Below are 5,185 nucleotides of genomic sequence, written 5' to 3'. Positions count from 1 at the left end.
GACCCGCCCCGCCCCGCCCCCGCGGAATAGCAGAGCTGGAGGCGGCCGGAATTTCTGGTTGCTGCGGGTCGCAAGTCGCGCGGTGGCGGCAGAGCTGAGGTAGCGGGTGGGGACGCCGCGGCTGGGGAAGCAGTGCCGCCAGAGGGCAGGGCAGGCAGTGTTTCTTCCCTAAGGGGCGCCTCGCCTTCCTGCCCATCCTCGGGCAGCCCCAGAGCCCTGCCCCTTGCGCCAGGCGGCGCCTCGCAACCTGGGCAGCGTCAAGGCCCCTCCAGCTCCAACGTTCGCTCCTGTTTCTGCTTGTGGAGGAGTGCTAGAGCCGCTCAGCTGTGGCGCAGCCCCCAGAGAGGCCACAAAGGGGGCGATGGGGTCAGCAGGGACCTCGGGAGGCCATGGTGCAACCCCTGCTCCGAGCAGGACCAGCCCCAGCCCCAGCTGCCTTATCTCAGCCAAGGCTTCGTCTAACCCCAGCTTGAAAACGCCCCCAGGGCTGGAGATTCCACCACCTCTCCCGGTAACCTGCTCCCCGCCTTTACCACCTGCCAGTGTGAGTGTGTTTCCTTTTATCTGAAGTAAACTTCCCTTACCTGCTTCTTGTCCTGACATCCACCACTACTGAGAGCAGTCTTTGGAGCCCCCTTCAGGTAGGGTGACCACCCACCCCCCCCTAATGGGGCGGGACAGCCCCGAAATGGGAACATCCCAATCCTGGGCTACATGACTCTGGGACAGCATTTGTTCCAGATTTGCTGTGTCATTTGGGGATCCGGGTTTTCCGTTCCATGCCCTGCCTTCCAGTTTGGAAAAGGTGGTTACCTGACCTCCAGGTGGTTGAATGCTGCTATTAATCCCCTTTTAGTCTTCTCTTCTCTAGATTAAATAAGCCCAGTCCCATCAGCCTCTTCTCACAAGTCATGTGCCCCAGCCCCCAAACCATTTTCGTTGCCCTCCACTGGACTCTCTCCAATTTGCCCATATCCTTTCTGTAGTGGGGGGCCCAAAACTGGACGAACTCCAGATGTGGCCTCACCAATGCTGAATAGAGGGGAATAATCACTTCCCTCAATTGCTGGCAACCCTTCTGCTAATGCAGCCCGGTATGCTGTTAGCCGCCTTTGCAACAAGGGCACACTTGAAGCACCCGCAGATCTAGGATTCTGATGGGGGTGGGGTGGATCAGAGGGTAAGGTGCATCTTCCCATATAACACAGCACATATGTTTCTCCATTTAAAAATAAACTAGAAGCTTTATTGAGAGGCTGGGGCTGAGGGCTGGATGATTCTGTTTAAGATGGAAGCAAAAATAACTAACTTCATTGGAATAAATTCCAAACCATCTGCAGGGCTGTGAAATCAGAGCTTCCTTACCAGGAGCAGCGAAGAGGCAGCAGAATGGCAGAACAAAGGCCTGCTTGAGCAGTGGAACATCAAGCCTATTAAAAAGAAGAGGGTGATTAACTCCTATGGAATGAAGAGCTGAGAAAAGAGCAGGTAGATGATAATGAGCCATGATGTCAATTGATTCCCTCAGCACTACCTGACTAGAAATACTGCTGCTGCTGCTGCCAGGCAGTTGATTTTAACTATGGGTACAACAGGATTCAAAGGGGTGGGGGGGTTGCATGTGCATCAGTGCATCCTCCCTGGATCTGCCCCTGGTCAGAGTGGTTCCAACATTGTGGTTCAGATTCCTGTTTGAAATCTCTTGGTTTGTTTCATGAATCATATTCACACCTCTAGCACTGCTTACATTGTGCAGCATGCTCCAGCACCCTTAAAAGGATGTCAAAGCACTCTCTAATTGAAAATCACTGTATTAGCCAGTGTATAAACTTACGGAGAATGGTCCAGTGGTTATGGTGCTAGGCTAGCCAGAGACCTGCATTCAATTCCCTGGTCCGTTCAGTGTTGGTAAAATCACTTGCCTTCCCTGGGCCTCGGTTCTCTGTCCGTAAATCAGAAATAAAAGCACACCCTTAATTCATAGCAGTTCTGGGAGGATAACTGCCTTCCAGAGCATGAGATGTTCCTGTACTGCAGTAACAGCATTCATACCCTACATATGTTTAAACAAGTCAGTCTCTGTTCTGCAGATCATATGTTCAAAGGTTACAGGCAAGAGGATAAATCAGGCAGCTGGAGCACAGGGAAATAATGGGACTGTACTGTTGGCACAAAAGGGACCTGCTTACCTGCTGTTGGTGGATGCATGGGATATAACATATATATGACATATTAGCCATTTTGTAGTTCTGGCCTGTATTCCCAAGAATAGAAAATTCCACAATTTCTTTGGGGACTTACCCCATTCCCCCATCAATACAGTATCATCAGGTTGTTCCCTCTGTGGTATATTTCTAGGTCACTTATTAGAGTAGCACGTAAAAGCCAAACAATGATTAAAATTTGTAAAATAATAATGATGTTAGCACAGGGAAGAAAAATATTGAGTGTGTAATTATTGTGCGCCACAGGAGAGCTACAAGGTGCGGTGCCTCCCAGTGTGTAGACACGTGGGATTGTTGGCTATCAGGCAAAGTTTCAGTTTGTTTGGAGTCTCAGAAGAAAAAAGGCAGATCAAGAATTAGAAGACTAACTCCCTGCCTAAAGCTGGCCACTCCTTGTTATGACAGATGTGTTAGCGGGAAATGTGGGACGCTTGTACTGCTGATACCTTTGTCATATCTATTCTGCAGATAAAGACAGGACTTTAGTTTCCAGCTCTGTCAAATCAGCATATTTTGCAGTCTTTAGAGTTATTTTGGAAAATAGAAACAGCCCTCCCTGGCTTAGAAAAAGAAATCAGTTTTCCCTTGGTTGCCTCAGGTTACCCACCTTTAAAATGGGAACAGTAGTATTTACTTGTCTTGCAAAAGGCTTGTAAGGTTTAACAGATATTTGCCATTTGGATTTCCTTCCGTTTCCTTTGAGGTCTACCCTTGGAAGAAACTAGAGAAATGCTTGTAAGTCAGAGTTTCTCTCAGGACCCTGTAGGTTGCTGCAACAGCTGAGAAGAGTTGGAGTGCAGGCCCTTCCTGCTTTGAGGCACCCATTCCCCACCCCACACCTCAGCTGTGAAACTAGGACTCAAGGGTAAGGCATCCTACATGCAAGCCCCAAGCCTGGAGGCCTTGCAGTTCAGATGCTTCCTAGTCTCACTTGCCCCTAGCCAAAAAGCAGAAGGAGCAAGCTAGAGGAAAAGCTAGTGACAGCCATCCTATGTGAAAGCGCGAGGCCCAGGAGACTTGGAGCATGGAAGAGTTAAACTGCAGGATTTTTTTTTTTTAAATAATTTTTCTGTGTTCTAAGCCAAATCAAGTTCAAATCCATGAGTCAGTCCAGAACCATAAGCGGCCCTACAACTAGCAAACATCCCCCACCAGGGGCTTCAGATATTTCCAGTGTCTTTTGGTGGGCATCCTACATGCAGGCCCAAGCCGGGAAGCTTGGGTTTTGCCTGTCCTCAGCTACATGACCACAGAAGCAAACTAGGGAGGATCATAAAGTAGTGGTCTTTAAGCCCCAACACCTCAGTGGGTACTAAACCATGCCAGAACAGCTATCTCTGGGAACGCTTAAGGAAAACTGCCTTCATGGACCCAGATACATGGTGTTTCCCCTGCCAGGTGGATCCCTGGCTTTGCATGGTCTGGGCACAACTGCCTGCCTTAGCAAGCTAGGAGGTAAAGGCCTTTTGCTGCTCCTGACACACTAGAGAGAGACAAAGTTAGCCATGATAGTCTGAAGTCAAGTAGAAGGCAGGGTGGAGCTCTACCTTATAGATCAGTGGTTCTCAACCTTCTTAAACTCAAGGCACCCCTTGTCAGACTTGAGGCACCCCTTTGTAACTACTGTGAATGGAGTGGCACTCCATTTCAAAAACAAATTCATTTATTACAGCTCTGACTTCCTGGCAGATTTGCTGGGAAATGGGGGTGGGGGAGTGGCTGACAGGGAGAGCCTGAACCTGCCTTTTTTTCCTCCTATCTAGAGCCTGCGGTGTCCTTATCTGCTTATCTCCTCACACTTACTGCCTACCGGGCCCTGCACAAACTAATGCATCTGAGGAAGTGAGCTTCAGCCCAGGAAAGCTTGTATTTTATGTATGTATGTATACATATATACACATGTGTGTATAGACACAGACATGCACATATGCACTTATGTATATACATACATGCATGTACACACATATGTATGCATGTATACTCACATATATACACATATGCATGTATACACCAATACATGTATGCATGTATCCAGGAAGAGCACACACCAACTGCATATGCTTCTTCAGCCTGACAAAGGATATTTAAACCTGAAAGCTTGCTGAAAAGAATTTTTCCAACTGTTTGAGTTGGTCTAATCAAAGATTTTCCAAAGAGCTTTGTCTGTATACACACACCCATATATATACACGTATGCATCTATATACACACACATATACATGTGTGCATCTATATACACACACACCTACAGGGTGTTTATGAAGTCCTTGTGCAAATTTAAACCTTAATAACTTTGGATTTACACGTGATAGAAGCAAACTGTAAACAGGGATGGGAAGCATAATTAATTACGTTTTAACACCATACAGCTCACATTTTTCAGCACAACTGCCATCTTTCACGATACATCGTTCAATCTGATTTTCCAACTCATAGAAAACATTTTCTGGGCACTGCTAAGTGGTTTCACGAATCACCTTCGTGATCCTTACCCTCCGCACAGCGTATGCTATGCTTAAAAAAAAACCTTAATGAAATATGATTCCAATTGCCGTTTAGGGTTTGCTTCTGTCCTGTGTGCATCCAAAGTTATTAAAGTTGCACGAGGAATTGATAAAGCTCCTGTATATACGGATGCATGTATACACGCACATACACGTGACGCACGTCTTGTCTACACAGGCACGCAAGCCTGGTCGCTGCGTACCTCCGGCAGCACCCGGCGGGAGCTGGCGCGGGCCGGCGCTGGCGGGGGCGGGGCGGGGTCAAAGGCAGCGAAGTCCCGCCGCCGCCGCGGGCGGTGCGCGGCGGAGTAGGAATCGGAGGTGGCTCCTCCCAGTAAGGGCTGAGAAGGGCCGGCGGAGGTGCTCGGGGCGGCGCGGCCCGGCCCGGCCCGGCCCGGCTCGCTCAAGCACTTGGGCGCCCTGCGAAGTAGCAGCCGGAGGCGGGCTAGGATGAAC

General features: G+C 48.9%; 1 protein-coding gene across 3 annotated transcripts in view; it reads left to right on the top strand.

Moving 5' to 3' along the window:
- The first annotated feature begins 5,125 nt into the window (after window positions 1-5,125).
- FAM109B (family with sequence similarity 109 member B) overlaps window positions 5,126-5,185 on the top strand; it is a 16,252-nt gene continuing 16,192 nt past the window's right edge. For all 3 annotated transcript variants that reach the window (XM_019515075.1, XM_019515077.1, XM_019515074.1), the window contains exon 1: window positions 5,126-5,185. This exon is cut by the window's right edge. The gene's annotated coding sequence lies outside the window, so the exon portion shown is untranslated.

This window comes from Gavialis gangeticus, unplaced genomic scaffold (genome assembly GCF_001723915.1).
Source record: "Gavialis gangeticus isolate Ggan-Ray unplaced genomic scaffold, GavGan_comp1, whole genome shotgun sequence".
NCBI lineage: Eukaryota > Metazoa > Chordata > Crocodylia > Gavialidae > Gavialis > Gavialis gangeticus.
This window is presented reverse-complemented; position numbering and strand designations above follow the sequence as displayed.